At 37.4% G+C, this 22,487-nt stretch overlaps 1 pseudogene; it reads right to left on the bottom strand.

Moving 5' to 3' along the window:
• Positions 1-13,396: 13,396 nt before the first annotated feature.
• On the bottom strand, positions 13,397-21,549 carry LOC101613324 (annotated as a pseudogene).
• Positions 21,550-22,487: the final 938 nt, after the last annotated feature.

Genomic DNA, 22,487 nt, shown 5'->3' with positions numbered 1-22,487 from the left:
CTGTAGGCTCAAGTTGGCCTGGCTGGGTCCCTGGACTGCTGCTCTGTTGGCTGGAGCTGGGCACAGGCAGTGAGGGAGAGGAGGGAGCCAAAGCTGCGATAGTTCTTTTGCTGTTCCACATGTTCTTCTACCTTGTGACCTGATCCTCCATTGTCCACTGCTGCTTTCCCTTCAAGATTCTAGAGTTTGTGGAGAGCTCCAGTGTGAGTGGAAGCTTCCCACACATGGCTTTTCCTGCGGCTCAGGCCGAGCCTGGTGGCTTTCTGATATGCTGCTGCCACGGTCAGCAGACCTGCCAGCGCTGCTTTTGCTGGCCTGTGTGGGCTCTAGATGCTCTGGACCTCTCCTACTTCTCTGCTGCTATTTCAATTTCCTATATACCTCACTTTTTAGTAAAAGTGTGTATTTCGCTGAGCTTTTTTGGTCTTTTTCACCCCTAAGCTGCTTTGGCATGGTACCTACGCCACCATCTTATCCTGAAGTCAGAACTTTCATTATATAATCTCAACCTACATAATTCAAGTAAATTATGTACTGAAATAAGAATGAACCAAGAACTGAGTTGTAGGTCAGCCTTGGCTAAAGTGAGACCTTACCTAAAAAAAAAAAAAAGATGAGCGAGAGAGAACTGGATAAGCACCAATATTCACTACTTTCTGCTTCCTCACTGTGGATTTAATGTGACCCACTTCCCCAAAAACCTATCACCATGCCGTCCATACCACAATGAACTGTTAGTTGGAACTGTAAGATGAAATTAACCTTTTTAAACTGAGCTTTATCTGGTATTTTGATGTTGGTTACAGGTTTGTCATAGCCTTTATTTTGTGCAGATATATTCTAGTCATTCATAATTATTTGAGGCTTTTTTTTTTTTACCATATACTCATGTTTAATTTTTGGTGTCTATCTGGGTGAGCATATACTTTCTATTTTTATGTCAGTTATATAGTACAAAATCTTCCTTTAAGGTTTTATACAATTCAGCAGGAAATCTATCCATTTCGAGGTCTTTTATTTGTAGGGAGAATTTAATTACTTCTTCAATCTCATTGTTTGTTGAGTCTGGATATAATATTTATATTCATAGAATTTTAGAAATTAATCTACTTTTACATTTTCTAGCTTTTTGGAGTATAATTTTTCCAAGCATTTATTAGTGATCTTCTGAATTTCATTGGAATCTGTTATAACAACACTTATTTCATCTCTTTTATTAATTTGAGTCTTGGTTAGGTGTTTGTTAATCTTGTTCATCTTTTTTAATTTTTGATTCTCTGTATTGTTTAGTTCTTATTTCATTATTTTCTACCCTCATTATTATTACTCATTGCCTAATGCATTTGTGTTTGGCTTTTTCTTAGTTTTCTAGGACCTTGATGTGACTCATTTGGTCTCTCTGATATTTTAATGTGAACAATACATGTAGCTCTAAACTTTCCACTTTAGACTGCTTTGGCTATATCCCAAAGGTTTTGATAGATTGCCCTATTATTTTCATCTAACTTGACTAATTGCTTAAATTTCTCCCTGATCTGTTCAATAAATACTGTTCAAACAATATTATTCAGTATGCATGTATTTGTATGCTTTCTGAGGTTTTTTTTGTTTTGATTTTTAGTTTACATCTGATCTATTCAACATGTTTGTATTGTAGTTATCTTCTTTTTGCTGAGATAAATCACCGGCCAAAATTATCTGATGAGAGGAAGATGTTTTGTTTTGGCTTACAGTCTCAAAAGGAAGCTTCATGATGGCAGGAGATAGCATAGAATGAGCAGAGGCTGGACCTCACTTGTGCCACAGCTGGTGGAACACTACAGCAAGAACGTGAGTCAAATGCTAGCTAAGGAGATCTGGTTATAACACCTCTAAGCCTGTCTACAGCAACACACCTTCTGTAGCAGGGAATCCACCTCCAAAATTGCCATCAGATGGGAACCAAGTATTCAAAACGCATCAGTTTATGGAGAACAGCAAACCGCATGTTAATCCTGGCCACCATAAACTGATGAGCATGTAAAATGCAATGCATTAAGTCTATCTTTAAAAGTCCCCAAAGATTTATCAATTCAAACACAGTTAAAAAAAAAAAAACTCACACACAAAAAAGTCTCACAAAGAGTAAACATTCAGTATTCAAAAAAAGATATTGAACCAATGCAATATCTAAAACACAGCAAACATGAAATCCTGTAACTCCAAGTGTGACCAGGTAACAGTGATGAAGTCTCTGCCATTCCAGTTCTACCTCTCCAGCTGCAGGTTGTTCACAGCCAAGGGAAAACTTCGTCCTGAGTCAACAGCTGTCCTTGGCAACATTTCCCCAGGTCTATCATCTGAAATCTTTGTTCTTTTATGTTTCCAATAAACATGAGCTGCAAGATTTGGAGGGTGGAAGTGAAGAGGTAGCTATACTGGTAACTCACATGTTGCCATGTATCCTCCAGGTTGACTTGGTGTGAAGTGTTGACAGACTGGGAATCTCTGTAATATTTTTCAGTTACAAAGCACTCTTGCTCTAGCAGGACACCCCTGCTATCAAATTCTGAAGCAATGAGATCTGATACTAACTTATCTCTGTCCTGGACTTTAGATATGCTTATAAGTTCTGGGGTTATTCTTGTTTTGACTAACATTATAACAACATTCCCTCCCTTTATGTCTGTCACATGGATATCAAGTTACAGCATAAGATGAAAAAGATGACCTGAAGCATTAATGAACCAACATCCATGAAAACATAAATTAAGGTCAATTTCCCCTTAGCCAATCTTGTAGCACTTTATTTCCTAGTGAGTCCAATACTCTGATGGAAACTTAAATGATGTAGCCATTAAATCAACTTACTCATTTTCCTATACTTTGAGGACAACCTGGAACTTGAAATAACTGAGACCATAGACTGAGGAAATTAATCCATGGTGTCTGAGACTGTGCTGGAAGGACCCACAAGTTCTTTGTACATATATTGTGTATACATGGCAGGCATCTTAGAAAATCTCATGCTCACAGTGATCTCTGCCCCCTGCCTCCTCCCCATTTCCCCAAATACTTCCTCCTGGCTAACCTCTTCTTTAATCTTTAATGTTTTAATATTTTATTTATTATTTATTTATCTATGAGAAAGAGATAAACAGAAAGATTTATGTGTATGTGTGTATATATATATATATATATATATGGAAAGAGAGAGAGAGAGAGAGAGAATAGGCACACCAGGTCCTCTAGCCATTGCACATGAACTCCAGATATATGTGCTACCTTGTGCATCTGGCTTTAAGTGGGTGCTGGGAAATCAATCCTGGGTCCTTAGGCTTTGTAGGCAAGAACCTTAACTACTGAACAATCTCTCCAGCTCCCAGCTTCTCTTTTATTAACAATGTCTTCCTGAATTACAGCTTCTAAGATGCTTTCTGATTTTTTTTTTAAAGACCTTTTCTAGGTTACACTGTTCAGATGTTCTCGCTCACTAACCCAGATGCTGACATTTGCATGCCTCTCCCTTAAGTGGACCACTGCGAACTTCAGATCTTCATTTCTCTTATTGGTAGATTAGACCATTTGAGTCATCTATCCATCGATCTTTGAATCACTTTATGTGTTGAAAAATTCCCTATTTGTTGCCCCAATTTAGTAAGCTTACCTGTCCAGTCACCTATAGATTGGAACTCACTGTACAGTGGCTTCATCTCTCTGGGAATTTAATTCACTTTGATTATCTCCTAAATCTTTATTTTGATTATTATTCAGCTCCATTTATCCATGGTTTGTACAAGGGCCTCTCCACAGGGTGTTCACATTACAGTAGTAGTCTGGTTTTGTCCATATATCTTTGCATATTCATGGTTATATCTCCAGTGCCTGTGGATCACTGAATGCACTAGAAGTTCTCAAGCTCATTGTTAGGTCAGAACAAAATGGACTTTTAGCCAGAGGGCGACAGAGATACAAGGAAGTGGGTGATCCACATTCCTCAAGAAATCTCCCAGCCATTATTACTTGGACTAATAGACTCCCCTGTCTGAAGCTGACTTTCAATATTAAACTCTAACATTAACTCAAGTCTTCTGCCTCTGCCTGTCCCTCATTAACTTCACTTACCCTGAGCCCAGCTCCTCCCATTTGCCTTGCCTCAGCCAGAATCAGAGCTATTCCCCTGGACCCCTCCTTCCTTAGACCTTACCCTATCTCACCCAAGGATAAGTACACTGTCACCCCAATGGACACTCTCAAACTTAAACTCTTGTATTTCTATTCTTATCCTGACTTCAAAATGCCCCTCTGCCTCCTTTTTCCCCAAGTCCTCTATCTCTTGCCTCTGAATGCTCAGCCTTCCTTTACACATGGCATTTTGACAAGAGTAAAAAACTCTTTTATTATCCCTCTGTCTTCCCACAGGGTATACCAAGCCCATCTCCCTAACCTTCTATGTAACAGGTGTCTGGCAACGACTGCCCTGAAGCCAGCTCAATACAGGAATGGTGTGAGATGAGTCTCTGCTTCACTCAGGATCAAGTCATAACAACACGCTACACTGACACTATTGATCTCACCACTCTGCCGCTCTAGCCACCATGAAACTGCCTCCCCATCACCTGCCCTGAAGAGAGACCCATCCACTGCATTATCCAGCCTCTCCCATAAGAACTCATCACCCTTATGGTCATCATGAAAAATTAAACTTTGTCTCTTATCATTAACAAAAGGCTGGAATGTTACATCAGGACAAAATGGAGTTATAGCCAGAGGGTGACAGAGATGTAAGGAAGTGAGCCATCCACATTCCTCAAGAAACCACCCAGCCATTATCCCTCTCTTTCCTAATGTCCCAAATCTAGGTTTCCTGCTCTATTTCTCTTAGGACACCTGGTCACTGTTCTGGTGTCACACCCTAGCTGTTTGAAATGTAAAGAACAAAGGAGTTCTTTTTCATTCCTCACCTTCCCCCAACTGAAGAACTCTATATATCCCATGATCTGTAATCTAAAAGCTGCCTGTACTGTGTTCTTGAAAGTCAGTCCTGTCAGCTGATGTTTTTCCAAATAAAAGCTTCCATCTTTGCCTCAGAGTGATGCCCGTGGTCTTGGTCACTCTTGAACCTTACACTCATAAGCTTCTTAAAGTTATACAAACATAAATTTAGCTTCGTCAAAGTCTATACCTGAATGCTTATTACACTCTAACTTATTTTTCATGTACTTTTAAAAACTGTTAAAAGTATACCACTAAGCTATATGAAAGAACAACAGGTATTGGAATAATTCTGTATTGTATGTATTATATATATGTAAGTAGAAGGATAGATTAATGGGGGTGAAAAGTCCCAACTGAGGTCAGGAGAAGAGATTAAGTAAAGGAAAGGTGGGGAGGGATAATCAAAACCTAAGAGGATATAAATAAATCACATGGAAACCTACTTTTTTGGACAATGGAACACTCAGGAGACATAGATTGTTGCTAGAAAATTTTAAGTGCCAGGGATGGGATACCTTCCAGTGAGTTGTTGGCCAGGGAGGCCCCTGATGACCCCAAAACATTACATCCATTGCCAAGGCCCTTGATTTCCCACCAGGAATAGATGGTAAGGCCCTATTGCTAAAGTTTCCACATACTTGGGCTGCAAGGCCACTGAGAAATCCTGCTGGAACTGAGCTGATAACCTCCTCTATCTAGACCAGCTGATAAAAAGCTGGATGAAGCCATTCTGTGTGTTTTCTTCCTGCTTTGAGCTCTTATAATAACTCCCTGTACCATGGGAGTTAATAATTATTTTTTATTGTACAAAGAACAGTGGTAAATAAAAGTTAAGAACTCTTTTCTACATCACATGGAATGAGAAAATCTAGTAGGTTTGACACAAAGTGTTAATCTGTTTTAAGAATAAACCTAAACCTTGTGGTTGATCAAGTTCAGTCCCCAGAACTTGGTGTCAGGGCTAGCCTCTTCCTGAGACAGCCCCTAGCCCTAACAAACCAGCTGTCCCTCTGGTTCACCTGAGCCAGAAGACAGGCCACCACTATCAGGTGACAAATACCTTTGCAAGGGGTGGGCAGGCTCTCTGACCACTTAGGAACTTCCAGCTGTGGGTGACTTTTTCCCTTGGCTGAGCCTGATCTGGCTTGGCCAGGTCCCAGGCCCAGGCCTAGCCAGGGGGGGGCCATTAGCCCTTACTCAAAAAAAAAAAAAAAATCAACCAGCTGGTATCTAAATTATATTTGATGGTTATGTATCAATAAGCACAAAGAAAAATTAAAATGTCTGAAAATCAGTTATTTAAATAGGACTATTGAAATGTGGTATATTTCTTCTTGAATTTTCCTTTATGTGCTTAAAATTATAGACTAGAATCACTTTGCTCTATAATACATGTTGGTCATTTGACAATGTGATAAATCTGACATGAAATTATTTTGATGCTGAGCTGTGCTGGCATGTAGCTCTTGGTAGTTTGATGGCTATTGTATGGCTATTAATACCTTGCTTTAGTCAGTACCACACTGATGTATATTTAATTTGCTTGTAAACTTTATTAAAATATCTCTGCTATTTTATCTACCTTGTACAACATTGTAACTAAATGTCTGGCCAAAAAAAAAAAAAAAAAAAAACTTATAAGAGGAAGAATTAATTTTGGCTCATAGTTTGAGAGTATTTCATGGCTATGTGGCAGGGAAAACATGGAAGAGTTCATTGTTAGGGAGAATATGGCTGAGACCCTTCACATCCTGGCAGACAAAGAAAATGTTAGTGCTTCACAAACTTTCTCCTTGTTCTCTTTTTATTCAGTTTGGGGCCCTGACAGTGGGGTTATATTATTCACATACTGGGTAGTTCTTTCCTGCCCAGTTAAACTTGGAAGTGCTCTCAAGGACACATTCATAGGTGGGTATCCTAGGTCATTCCAAACCCAGTCAAATTTACAATGAAGATTAATCCTCACATGTCCACCTACTAACTTGAACCCCAAGTAAATCACTTTTAAACCATAACATTAATCCGGACCCCCAATGGCTCATTAACATTTCCTACTATAAAATAAACTTAATTTATCTGTAAGAATCTCTAATGTCTTGACAGTTTTAAAATTATCCAAAAGACCAAAATTCACAGTCTCTTTCTAAGATTTCAATTGACTTAACTGTAAACTTCCATAATATTATATATAATTATATCATACATAAATACAGACATTATATATCCATAATATAATGTGTGTGTGTGAAACACATACTTCTAAAATGCAATGGCCTGAATGAGCATTCCCATTCCAAAAGGAATGAGTGAGGACATAGTGAGGAAAAATCAGACCAAAGTAGGAACCAAACCTAGCAGGGCAAAGACCAAACCCTGGAACTCCATGTCTGGTATCTGAGGCTTCAGATGGAATTCATCAGTGCTCTAGTGGGCTTGGGTATGTCCCTGCTCTTCAGGCTCGGTTGCCTTGGGCACATATATGTGAACTCTTTTTGATGATATATACTCTGCGTCGCCAGCTTTTCTAAATGAACCACTCACATATCTACCATCTCCAGTGTCTTGGAATTTTAACTGCAACTTGGGCTTCACCATCACAGCCTCATGCAGGTCTGCTCTTGAGCTCTACACAGGGACTCCAATGCTACCAAATATTGCCTGGCTTTGGCAGCTCTCCAGAACCTTGGTGCAAACTTCTATGACCTCATAATTCTTTCATTTTGCTTTCCTGCAAAACCAGCACCATGTTAACACTGTCAAGCTATGCTGCCAGCTCGAAATATGCCCCGACCCTTTGAAACAGCTGCTATGGCCTCCTGGTGCCTCTGTCACTGAAGCTGGAAAAGGACTCCTCTAGATGACCTTTTTGGAACAGGGAACCTCCTGGGTGACTTTCGCAGTTCAGGCTTTCTCCTTTCAGATGAACTTGCATTTTTACAAACTGACATATTCAGTCGATGGGATTTTGCTTCCCATCACCTATTCTATGGCCAGAGCAAAACCTTCAATATTTCTTCCTAAGGATAGCAATCTTGTTAATTATAGCCACCTTGATGTCTGAAACTTTAACCATTTTCACAATTTTTCTTTGCCAAGCTATGTTTTCTTTCTGCTTTGAGCTCTTATAATAAAACTCAAACTAGGCTGAAGAGATGGCTCAGTGGTTAAGTTGCTTGTCTGCAAAGTCTAATGACCCAGGTTTGATTCCCCAGTATACATGTAAAGTCAGATGCACAAAGTGGTACATGCATCTTTAATTACTTTTCAGTGGCTAAAGGTCCCTGGTGTTCCCATTCTCTGTCTCTATTCTATTTCTCTCTGCTTGCAAATAAATAAAATATAAAAATTCTTAAACCAAGGTGAATAATAACTGTGCAATTTTATGCTATCTTGAAATTTCCTCCACCAAACAGCTTGGTCCATTACTTTTGAATTCAGCCTCACTGAAAATATCAGGACACAAGCAAAAAGCAGGCATGTATTTTACCAGAGTATAACATGAAAGGCTTCTAGTCTAATGCCTGAGAGTCCTTGTTCCTCTTTAAAACCTTATAAAACACAGCCTCCACTGTCTGCATTTCTTTTATCACTCTGGTCTTTCAACCCCCATAAGAATAGTCCACTATGTCTGTTTATAGCATTGAAGGGCTTCTCTAGCTCTCAGGGTCAAAACTCTCCCATATTGTTCCCACAAACCAGTTCCACATGCCCACAATTTATGTCAGGTACTCCAGCAATACTTTTGGGTACCAGTGTTGCTGTATTAGTTACTTTTCTTATCACCGTAACCAAATACCTAGCAAAAAACAACTTACAGAGGGAAAGATTTATTTTGGCTTGAGAAAGTAAAGGCCACCACGGTGTGGGAGGGAGGCATGAAGGCGTTCATGGGCAGGAGCAGTTTGCTGCCACTCCTCACATCACTTTGACCACCATTCAGAGAAAAATGAATATTGGTGCTTGATTGACTTTCTTCTTTTACACATTCTTATTCAGTCTGGAACCCCAGGCAATGCAAGAGTAGTACTCACATTTAGGATGGGTCTTCCAGCCTCAGTTAAACCTCCCTAGAAATTCCCTCAAAGTCACAAGCGTAGTGTTCTAGATGATTCCAAACTATGGCAAGGTGACATGAAGTTTAATGATCAACCTGCCACAAACATACTTGAAACTCCTTAACATAAATGCATGTACTTTTGCAGGATTCAAATGTTATTTATTTGTAAGATTTGATTACATACTAATAAAAGGTCCTGTGTAATGTTTGAGCCAATTCAAATTTCTTTCACCAACATTGAATTAGAGCATTAGTTGTCTACATCTTTTTAAGCAGTAGAATGTAATTAACTTGAATATTTGCAAATGTGAAAGACAAACATTGTTACTGATACAATGAAATTTTCTGTTTTCATTACGAAGTCTTACATATTTGTAAAATATGCAACATGACATTTGAAGTTTTAATCACAAATTGCAAACACTAGTGAGTCCATCTATGAGTTTATGTATTCTCAAATGCTGTATCTTTTCACTGCACCCCATTAAGAAGTAATTTCTGGGGCTGGGGAGGTGGCTTAGTTGTTAAGGCATTTGCCTGTGAAGCCTAAGGACCCAGGTTTGATTCCCCAGTACCCACATAAGCCAGATGCACATGCTGGCACATGCATCTGGAGTTCCCTTGCAGTGTGTGGAGGCCCTGGCATGCTTATTCTCTCTCTCTCCCTCTCCCTCTCTCTCTCTCTCTCCTCTCTTTGTATCTCTCTCTCAAATAAATAAAAATATAATATTAAAAAAGGAGTAACTTCTCCTCTGTAATTATATTTCTTTTACTAAATATAATTTACTAAATAAGTATACATCTATAAGCAATATGTTTAATTTTGCTTATTTTATTTATTTGTGTGTGTGTGTGTGTGTTTGCAAATAAATAAAATAATAAAATTATTTATTTGTAAGGGGGCATGAGAGCATCAGGGACTCCTGCCATGTCAAATGAACTCCAGATTCATGCACCACTTTGTGCATCTGGCTTTATGTGGATACTAGGGAATCAAACCCAGGCCATCAGGCTTTACAAGCAAGTACCTTTAACCACTGGGCCATTTATCCAGCCCCTCCTTTTAGATTTTTGTGGTAGAAATAGATATTTTCAGAGTAAGGAAATTCCATTGCACACATTTTAGCTTTTATTTATTTTGAATATTGTCATTCAGTCTTACTAATATGAACCTTATTATGGGCAAGCAAACGAGAGAGAGAAAGAGAAAGAAGTATTCTTGAACTCCAGATACATGTTCCACCTTGTGAGCATGCGTGACCCTGTGCTCATGCATCACCTTGTTTGTCTGCCTTGCATGGGTTCTGGGGAGTCGAACCTGGGTCCTTAGATTTCACAAGCATGTGTCTTAACCACTATGCCATCTCTCCAGCCCAAGTAGCTTTGTAAAGTAATTACTTTGGAAAGTAATGTAAGCCTCTATTATTTCTGAAAATGTAGTGCTGTGAGTCAGCCTGTAAAAATTTCCTCCTCTGAATACCTATTTCAACTATCACCACAAAAAAGTGTGTAAACGAAATGACTTACAGTTTAGCAGACCAATACTGTGGTAACTTATTCATGAATAGAGTATCAGCCTTGAGCTACTACTCAGAAACCATTCTCCTTCTAATCTACAAAATGCAATCATTAGATAGATAGATAGATAGATAGATAGATAGATAGATAGATAGATAGATAGATAATATACTTTGATTATAATTCCCTCCTATTTATTTTCTCTTCTTGATGCCCCCTACCCCCAAGCACTGAACCCCTTCTTCTTGCCAACTAATCCCTCTTCTACCCTGGTGTGTTTATTTTTCTTATGTGTGGGTGAGACCTACTGAGTTTAATCAGGGTTCTCTGCATGAGCATGGGTGGGGAAGTATTTACCACATATGTGTATGCACACACACAGACATCCTACCAGTGCTTACACCACTATAGAAAATTTCTCTTGTTTCCCCAGAAAACACTGTCAACTCCTCAGAGAGGAATGAGGGCCTCAAAACCTCCATCTTCTTTCATGATGAAATATCAATGGGCCAAATATTGTACAAGTATTACGCATGTAATGACAGTTGCCATGAGGTCATGATTGCAATAATCATGTCATGCCCAGAAGACAGTGTTCCACAGCACTGTTCCCCTTTCTCTGGCTCTGACATTTTTTTTCTGCACCATCTCCCACAGTATTCCCTGAGCCTTAGAAGTAACTCACAATTTCATTCATATTTGACATGTTTACTATATGTATGTTCAAGGATAAGTATCAAATGAGCAGCAGGATTTTTGATGGTATCATTGGAGAATGTTTTCATATGACTCTCAACTGGATAGTGCATGAATAGTAAAAGTAAAATTTTGTCCAAAAGAAATTGCTTCAGGAGGAAAAGACCACATAATATTTTATAGGTTTCTATTCTATATTCCGTTCAATTTCTTTGATCTGTATTTCCTTTTATATTTTTTTGTGGAAGCCAAATTACTACTTATATTCTTTTAATTTTTTTGTTCATTTTTATTTATTTGAGAGTGACAGAGACAGAAAGAGGCAGAGAGAGAGAGAGAGAGAGAGAGAGAGAGAGAGAGAGAGAGAGAGAGAGAGACAGAGAATGGGTGCGCCAGGGCTTCCAACAAACGAACTCCAAATGTGCGCACCCCCTTGTGCATCTGGCTAACGTGGGTCCTGTAGAATCGAGCCTTGAACCAGGGTCCTTAGGCTTCAGAGGCAAGCACTTTACCACTTAACCATCTCTCCAGCCCAACTACTACTTATACTTTTAGTTCCTATGATTAATAAAGTTCTCTTGTCTGTCATTTAGTTGTCAACATCATTCAATTACTTCATTTTTTTCTCTTTCGAGCTTATTGATTTTATGTGATTGAAGCATTTAACCTTCTTACAAAATGTTGAGGGAATTGATCCACATTTGAAGAGAATAAATTCAATCATATGGCATAATTTAGGTTGGAGAGATTTCTGGTTCTCACTCATTTTGTTTGCAAACAGGAGTAATATTTTCAACCTCTAGTATAAATCATTTCTAGAACTTGAAGCAGATTTATTTGCTTTTCTTTATCTTTTTAAATTTTTAAATGCAACCCAAATGCAATATATGATGGAATGCCATACTTTAGTGCTAAAGAACACTTCAGTATACAGAACTAAGAATAGGTATAGGCAGTACTTCAGGAGTGGAATGCTAAGTGATTGATGTTACTTTTTGTTATACAAGGAGCTCCTTTTATCATGACATTTAAACCAAGAACCCTGTCTGCTTCCCTAGAAATAAATATAATGTGGTATGTATTTTCTCTAGATCTTTCAAGTTGCAGACAGAGAAAATGACCCAGTTCACTATTTCTTTTCTTTTCTTTTCTTTTCTTTTTTCTTTTTCTTTTTCTTTTTGTTTGTTTACAGAGGTAGGGGCTTACGCCAGCCCAGACTGAGCTGAAACTCACTATGTAGTCTCTCAGGGTGGCCTAGAACTCATGGTGATCCTCTTACTTCTACTTCCCAAGTGCTGGGATTAAAGGCATGCACCACCACACCTGACCTTCACAATCTTCACAATTTCGTTAGAAATGTCCCCAGGTAATATTCCGAAAATTCATGCTTAATATAAAAGAAAATTTTCCTGGTTCTGAAGCCTTAAGGTAGCATTTCCACTTCTATATGGCTGTTTACACCTTATAAATATTGTTCCTTAGGAATAGCGGCTCATGACTATTATAATCTTTGCTATATAAATGAATGCAATTTCTTCTTTGCTTTCAGAAGATATTGTCCCTCCTTACTAAACATAACACAAAATTGCATATATTTGAATGCAAATAAACAACATAAAATCACAAATAAAGGTTCTTCTCAGAATTCGATCAACAATGTACTACTATGTTAAATTAAGACACTGGAGGGCTGGAGAGATGGCTTAGAGGTCACAGCACTTACCTGCAAAGACAATACACACATAAGCCAGATGGTCAAGGTGGTGCATGCATCTGGAGTTGGTTTGCAGTGGCTGAGGCCATGGTGTGCCCATTCTCTCACTCCCTCTCTATCTGCCTTTTTCTCTCCCTCTCAAATAAATAAATAAAATTTTTTTAAAAGAATTTTGAAAAATATTTTATTTATTTTAGAGACAGAAAGAAGAGGAGAAAGATAGAGAGAGAGAGAGAATGTCCATGCCAGGGCCTCCAGCCACTGCAAACGAACTCCAGATGCATGCACCACTTTATGCATCTGGCTTACATGGGTCCTGGGAAATCAAACCAAGACCCTTTGGCTTTGCAGGCAAATTCCTTAACCACCAAGCCATCTCTCCAGCCCTAAAATATATTTTTAAAAGAAACTTGACAATGCCACTGTTTAGGAAGTTACTTATATTTCAGTAGCTGTCTGAACACTCTCCTCATTGCTACCTTCATCTCTTGATTCCTGAATGTATAGAACACAGGATTCAGAAACAGAGTGACAAGTGCATCAAATATGGCCAAAAGTTTGTCCAAGTGTGTGAAGGAAGAAGACCATAATTAGAAGAATATCACAGGGCCAAAGAAGAGGACTACCGCAATGACATGAACTGATGGTGTAGACAGAGTTTTGGAGGAACCACTGGATGAGTGCTTCTCAACAGTGACTATGATGACAATGTAGGAGATGATCCAGATGAAGAAGGAACCCACAGAGATAAATCCACTGTTGGCTGTGATCACGAATTCCAGTCAATCAGTGTCTGTGCAGGCAAACCTGATGAATTGAGGAAGGTCACATTAGAAGCTGTCAAACACATTAGGGCCACAGAAAGGTAAATTTACTATAAAGGAAAATTAAACCACAGAGTGTATAAAGCCAACCACTCAGGCAGACACTAAGAAAAAGATACATGTTCTTAGGCTCATGATGGTCAGGTAATGGACAGGCTTATAGATGGCCACATATCTGTCATAGGCCATGGCTATAAGGAGCACCATCTCCACACCACCAATGACATGTATGAAGAAGATTTGAGTGACACAGCCCCTAAAGGAGATGACTTTGTGTTTCATCTTGGGAGGAGTGACAGAAGATTCAGCCAAGTCAACAAAGGAGAGGTTTGCCAACAGAAAGTACATGGGAGAGTGCAGGTGAGGGTCAGAAGCCACTGTGAACATGATGAGGGAGTTTCCCATCATGCTTGCCACATAAAACATGGAGGAGAAGACCAAGAGGAGCAGTTGGATACTCCAGGAGTTGGTGAGTCCCAGGAACACACTCTGTCACCTCATAGTGATTCCCTCTTTCCATTGTTGACTGTGCTGCCTGTAAAAGAATAGGAACATCTGTAAATTAAGATAATTGTGTTAATAGGCTAGAAGAAGAGAAACACAAAGTTATGGAATCTACTTATATTTTAGCATTATAACCAGCTATTAGATAGATATATAAACAAGATGAACATCATTAACCTAGAACCATAAATTAAATCACATTAAAATATCATTTCATCCTTGGCAAAAGAACATTATCAACCTTAAAAAAAAACCAAAATGAATATCACCAAAACGTCAAATGATAACAAATATATATGGATTTAAAAAGGAAAACCTTAAATGCAGCTAGGAAAAATTAAATTAGTGTCCTCATTAAGAACAACAGTTTAGAGAGTTCTCCAAAAATTAAAAGCAAGAGCTGAGTATGCAGGCCAGCAGAAGCAACTTGTGTACCATGCATAAAGGCATAAAGGAATAGATAGTAAGACCCATTGCTGAAGACTCCTCATACTTGAGTGGCAAGGTCATTGAGAAATCCTGATGAAGCTGAGCTGAAAACCTCCTCCATGTAGATGAGCTGACAGAAAGCTGTAATAAGGTACACTGCATGCAGTTTCATGGGGGAGAGAGAAGTATTCAGTGGAGATAAACAATAGTGGACACTGCAAGCTTTAAGTTGGGCCAGCTAGGCCAAATGAGCCAACAAGTGTAATAGTATTATGTCTGTTATGGGGGGAAACCAATCATTCTCTAATTGGACTAGAGGTCTGCTCCATGAGAGGGAATATAAGCCTGATACTGAAAATCCTATGATGGAGGAAGTCTGAGCCCTACGGGTGTAATGCTGGTTGGTGTGTGACTAAATGCTTATATTATGCTCACTAAACTGCCCAGTAAGCACTTCTCTTAATGTGCATACCCATATATTAATGCTACTCTCAATTTTGGTTACAAGCTTCTCTTTTCAGATGGTAGTGACCCCTGGGATGACTCAGAAGGCACCATAGTGCTAAGAAGAACTAACAGAGGATTGCTCATCTCTATCACACCTTCCAAGGCTCAGGGTCCATTGCAGAGGAGGTGGCAGAAAGAATGTAAGAGCCAAAAGAATGCTTACAGTACACTCTTCCACACAAAATGCCTGGATATCTATGATCTCTCAGTGCCTGGTACAACCCACACAAGATCATCATAATGGGAGGAAAAGATGATGATATCAAAATAATGATTGAGAGGAGAAGGGGATATGATGGAAAATGGAGTTGTGGAGGGGGATGATCATGGTTTATTGTCTCTAATTATGGAAGTTGTCAATAACAAAAAATATAAAATAAATTACATTCTGGCACCATTACTCTATAAGGTATATATTAAGAGTAATAGACCTCATTATATTAAATAATTATATTCTCATTTTCATTGCAAAATAATTTACAATAACCAACACAATAAACAAACTAAGAATTCATTGACAAAGGAGAGTATTATCCACACAGACATACAAACATCAGAATAGTCTTCAGTCTTTGCAAAGAAAGGAATCCCCATTTCTTTTGTGGTAACATGAATGAATGTAGTCTTTGTTCTCAGTGGCATTATAGGGTCAGAAAGACAAATACTGTAGATCTGACTTATATATAGACTCTGAAGATGTCACCATAGTAGAAGCAGAAAATATAATGATGGACTATGCAATAAATGAGATGAGGTATGGAAGTGAAATGGTAAAAATTGGTTAAAAGGCACAAACCTGCTAATGTTTTGTCAACTGATGCAAACACTTCCACAACTACAAATCTTACTGTTAACAAGTACCTTTCCCTTCCCAGTTCCCAGCTCTGCAAAATATTTGACTTCAAAGCTTATTAAATGCCTGTCAAAATTCTAAGGTTAGCTTTATATGATTAGTAGAAAGCATCTTATTCAACTCCTGACACAACAGCTTATTATGCTATATTGTAGTTTTAGTTTACTCAAGACAGCAACATGGCATAGTAAACAAAATATTGGCACTGGACTCAACTTGCCAAAATGAATATCATGATTTAGCCAATGACACATTAGTATTAGTCATGATATTTATTCCCCTGAACCTCAGTTTATTGATCAATTAACAAATTAAAAAAATTGACTTTTTTCCTGTTATGTTTTAAGGCTAAATCAATTGAAACATATAACTATGATTCAATATGTAAGTATTCCATGTGTGAGTATTCCATAAATGTTAAGGTTACTTTTCTTTCTTTAATTCCCTTAGTAGTGCCCAACTCATGAGGAAAATAAGTGAATACAAACAATATGGTATCAGCAAGCATAGAGAATCAAAGTATGTATGAAAAAATGCAGTTATAAGAAACATGGCTCAGTGGATAAAGTTCTTTCCACATGACCATGAAGATATGAGTTCAGGTCCTCAACATCCATGTAAAAGCCAGACCCAGTGGCTTTGGGAAACAGGATACAGGAGAATCCCTAAGGTTTGCTGTCTAGCTGAATCCATGAACTCTGAGTTTAGTAAGAGAGCCTGTCTCAAAAACATGGCTGAAGGGTGAGTAAGAAAGACAATTGCAGTTGACCTCTTGCCTCTAAACACAGGCACAGGTATACCCTTACCCAGAGACAAATGTACCCACAAACATACATAAAACATGCATGCACAAGGCACACATACAAATGCACACCATAAACATGCACAAAAATTATCTCCTATGATTCAATAATAGGTTGAACTATCCATACTGTTTTAGTGGTCAAAATAGAAGCTTTCATATGTAAATTAAATGTATTGGCTCACTATTTCTTTTTAGTGCCTGTAGAAACGTAATTCATTAACTTCTCTTTCTCAACTAGACAGTAATCCTGATAATGTTCAGAAGTATATATTTTCATTAGTAAATACCAAAACTTAGAATCATAATATGCATAAAATAGAGCAAATAAATATCTTCTGATAAATAGAAGATTAATTTGAATTACTAGAAGCACATGGAAACTTATATGATTACATAACTAAAGAATAAATGCGGGCTGGAGAGATGGCTTAGCGGTTAAGCACTTGCCTGTGAAGCCTACGGACCCCGGTTCGAGGCTCGGTTCCCCAGGTCCCACGTTAGCCAGATGCACAAGGGGGCGCACGCGTCTGGAGTTCGTTTGCAGTGGCTGGAAGCCCTGACGCACCCATTCTCTCTCTCTCCCTCTACCTGTCTTTCTCTCTGTGTCTGTTGCTCTCAAATAAATAAATAAAAAATGAACAAAAAAATATTTAAAGAATAAATGCAAAGAGACTAGATGGAGTTCTGAAGTGACCAAGTAAACACAAAATAAGGAATAATAAAAAGTGAAGAAGAATTGAGAAGAGGCGGAAGAGAATAAGGAAGAAGAAATAAATACTGGTTAAAGAAAAATCCAACAAGGACCATGAGATTTAAAATGTATATAATTATCAGGCAAAAAGATAAAGCTTACATTATATTAAGTAAAAAAATTAATGAACTATGACTTGTATTGCTTTTTGGTCCAAATCTATAGAAATTGTATAATTATAACAAATTCTATTACTATATCTCCTAGTGTATTTTTTAAGCCCTAAAGTTCTTGTAACAGTATCTGATTGAGCCTGTGTCAGTTGGGAATTTACCTCTCTGTTATCACTTCCCAATTATCTGGAAAGGAACTAAGAATTTTGCAAAAGTGAGTCTAAAATAGAATGAAATATAACTATAGCACATATTCAGATACCACAGAACATAAAAACTAATCAAGCTTGAGACATTAAACATGAAAAGTCACTCAACACAGAGTCAGAATGCTGATCCCAGTCTAGAGATTGAGATTTCCAGATGCCTGTGCAAGGGTACAGAGTTTCTATGTCTGAAAGACATAAGAATTCACAGGGAACTCCAGAATGGCAGTGTTTTAAATTGTCTTCATGTGGATTAGCTTTACTCTGAAATAATTTTTAACACATTAATGTTCAACTAGTGAAATATCCATGTTGCAAAAGAGTAAAACCTAATTTTTCACCTTGTATATTATGCATAATCTTTTTTTGAACCTATACAAAACTAAGAAATCCTTCCAAACATATTCCCAGACATTTAATTGCTATAAATAAAGGACATAGTTGGTAATGAGGTTCCCAATATAGAGTTGAATTAAATGGCACTGTAGATATAACCTAGATTTGAACAAAGTACTATGTGAACAATCATCAATGTGTATTTCCTCCTCATTCCACAAATACTGAAAGCTCATCATATTCCTCAGCTCAAATGCTTTGTGTATTTATATTTTAAATGGACACAAACCTTCTGTATATGCAATAAAATCCAGCCACTTTTATTTACTAACACCTCTGCTTTTGCTTATTACTGCTGTATATGTCATGTCTCCTTTAAAATAAATACTGCAAACATAACTGAAACAAAGTGACCCTATTTCTTTTGGTTTTCAAGATTCAAAAAATTCAATACCTTTACCATAACTTTTGTATCACTGTGATTCCAGTTTTTAATTATTTCTAGAAAAATTCCTATTTATCAAAACTCTTTAATCCTTTTTCATCCTACCTTTGGTTCAGAAATAAATTTATATATACATTAATTCAAACATCATAAGAAAAATAAATATGAATCCTGCTCATTTTAAGCAACATTTTTAAAAAATTGTCCAAATCATATTTCAAAATTAAATTACATAGGAAAGTATTTTTTCAATGTTGAGTCTTTTGGCCTCCATGTCAATTTATTTCTGCTCACATGTCTATGACATGCATGTTTCTGGCAAATTCAACAAATTCCCAGTTAATTTGATTCTATTTGAACAGGTGACCAGTTGATGCCTATTTCACTTGAAAGTCAGGGGACAGAAAAACATATAAGCCTTATGCACTTTACTCTTATGCATCATCAAATGTTTATTTATTTATCAAGTGAAAGAAGATAATTTATACAATTGGAAAACATAATGATTGATTGCAGCCTTTCATGAATCCCATGTATTAAAAAGTTATTTGTTGTTTTCCAATGTCTTTTTTTTAGTTCCTCAGATACTATGTGGTCCTAGCTCAAAGCCAAAGTCCCTTAGTCTTTACACACACACACATTATATATTTTTATAATTATTATTTATACTTTATTTTATAGATTTTTTATTTTATAAGATATATTATATATTATAATATATAATTATATTACATTATATACTTGTAATGTATATGTATGAATCTGGATATATATATATACTTTCCTGATGCTACTTTAGGCTCACTCATGCACTTTAGGCTATGACTCATACACATAGCAATTCAAAGCACAGAAGCAGGGGTATAAATTCACTCTTCTCAAAGCTAAAGTTATCACATCCATCTGTTTTTGGCTGTATGAAAATAGTAGCATCTTCACAGAGTCAGATTTTCCTTTGCTCTCTAATGCAAAGTGCCATATAATATCCTGCTGTGGAAAGATATGAAGCTAGTAACACATACCTCAGGAGATCAGTGACCAAGATGCACTGCAAAAACATGAACATTTAGAATGATATCATGGTTAAAGAATTTTCTCTGGAGAACTATTTGCTTTGGCAAATGAAACAAGGATTTTGAAACTTACAATACTAAGGAGAAAGAGGAAAACAAAAGTGGAGTTGTTTTGGTATCAATGTGTTATTTGAATATAGTAATTGGTTGTTTTCATCACAATTAAACCCTGGTAAGATATAAATATTAATTCAAAAACTAACTCACAGTACATAATCAATTACTCCACACCAAATAATAGGCTAAAATTTTAGTATAATTTAAGAAGCAAAGGTCTACTTATGAAGACTTCAAATATATGTGAGAGAGTACTTCGTAATTACAGGTGTGTACATAGATTTAAAAGTCAGAGAGTCAATCCAATACATGTTGAAATGTGAATGAAACAACTAAAATATCAGCCAATTGATAATAAAGAACTTACATATACATTGAAATTCCTTGGAACCACTGCCGAGAAAATTCAAACTCTATTAACAACCATAACATACTGGTGATTTAAACAGTGGATAACAAAATAGTGTAAAGTAAGTTGCCAGGAATATAAGTATACATATGAATCTGGACAAATATCTGTTTTCAACAAGTACTTCACAATGATAAGATTTTCATACAAAAATTATGTTTATTCAATTTTAATTTAGTATACTTGAGTCAGGACTCTGATGGACAACAGGCACTTGGAGAAAAGCTCAATAAAGGCTCAAAATAGTGTGGAGAGAGTTTTACGGTGGAACTGAAGGGGAAAAGTTATTATTTTACACTTTACACCCCACTATTGTCTTTTCTCCAAGGGTAAAACAAAGTTGAGCAATTAATACCAGAGTAGAACTTTGGTCTTATAGAATAACAATTACCATGTCATTGTAAAGTGGCCTAAATGGAAAATGCTGTACAGAAAGGGGAGGGGAAAAACAATATAAAACTTCCATTAAGAGCCTTTTAAGGGCTGGAGAGATGGCTTAGCGGTTAAGCGCTTGCCTGTGAAGCCTAAGGACCCCGGTTCGAGACTCGGTTCCCCAGGTCCCACGTTAGCCAGATGCACAAGGGGGCACATGCATCTGGAGTTCGTTTGCAGAGGCTGGAAGCCCTGGGGCACCCATTCTCTCTCTCTCCCTCTGTCTTTCTCTCTGTGTCTGTCGCTCTCAAATAAATAAATAAATAAAAATTTTTTTAAAAAGAGCCTTTTAAAAAAATAACAAATTTGTTTTTGAGGCATTTTCAAAATTTTATTTATTTGAAAGAGAGAATGAGTGTGTGAGTGCCTCCTGCCACTGCCAAAGAACTCCAGACACATGTGCCACTTTGTGCATATGGCTCTATGTGTGTGCCATCAGGCTTTGCAAGCAAGTACCTTTAACCACTGAACTATATCTCCAGCTCAAAAGGATTGTCTTGATTACATAATTTCCCTCATATCATCATATCTTTCATCAGATGTAGGATATGCAGGATGCTCTACTGGAGAGTGATAGTTTCTTTTCAATAAGGAATTACACTTAGAATGATATGTTTTTAATGGATTTCATGATTAATCAATGATGAAAACTACTGGTCAAAAGAGAAGAGAAAGCACACCAATAAAACCACTAAATGGTAGACTTTATACTCCTGGAACATATTGTAAAATAGAAATCAAATGCCTGCTTCATAATAGAGTGAGTGCTGAGTCAGGATGACACACAGGCTAATCAATGTCACATGTATATTCCATAACCAAGCTTGTATTTTCATCCTCCATCATTATGTTACAATAAAAGATGTGTTCAGTGTGTAAAAAGGAAGCCACATAAGTCTGAGCCCACTGTACAAGCAGGTTACTGTTTCCACCTACACAATCTACAAAGACTTTGTCTAGTCCAGAGCCACCTCAAAACTTATAGTCAAATTTTTTGATAAGGAGGATGAAGTAAAATATTCAGTTGTAGTTTATGTTTGTTCCCAAATCAAAACAAATCACCAAAATCTAATAAAAGAGACCCCCAGGCTATTTGTAATATTCCTCATCTATTTTTAGACATGCATGTATCTTGTGCATATATCAAGAAAACATACTATTCCTTATCCACCACAACTGGTTAACATAATGTCAATATAACTGTGGACTAACATAATGTCAATTATACTATCTCACCCAGTACCAAATATTCTCACCATCCCTTACTGATAATATGTGAGAGAGGAAACTGCCCTAAATTATTTTCTCTGGGAAGCAGACTCTGGTGAAGACAAGCACACAAGTTGAAAATATACTTCACATTCCCCACCTGATGGAGCCTGCGGCCAGTGAAGCCTGCCTGGAGGAGGTGTTCACTGGGAGGAAGGGCTTGGGATTACATAGGCCAGTCCCATTTGCCAGTTTTAATAAGCAACCAATCTCTCCTTTCTATTGGTTGGCAAGGAGATGGTATTCCTGGCTCTTTGCTCTTTCCTTGCTGTCCCTGCCATGATGAAGCTTCCTCAGAAACTGTGAGCCAAAATAACCCTTCCCTCCCACAGGCTGCTTCTGGTCAGGTGTTTTTTATGAGCAATGAAAAGGTAATTGCTAACCCCTCCTACTTCAGTTTCCTTTAAAGATTAGTAAACATGTCTTTCATGGAAAATTTTAATGTTAGTTTCTCTTTTTATGGTTTATGTAAATTGTAATGCAATATCTTCTTTTCCTTATTTACAATTTAA

Source organism: Jaculus jaculus, chromosome 8, assembly GCF_020740685.1.
Source record: "Jaculus jaculus isolate mJacJac1 chromosome 8, mJacJac1.mat.Y.cur, whole genome shotgun sequence".
Classification (NCBI taxonomy): domain Eukaryota; kingdom Metazoa; phylum Chordata; class Mammalia; order Rodentia; family Dipodidae; genus Jaculus; species Jaculus jaculus.
Note: the sequence above shows the minus strand (reverse complement) of the source record. Positions and strands in the feature narration are given on the sequence as shown.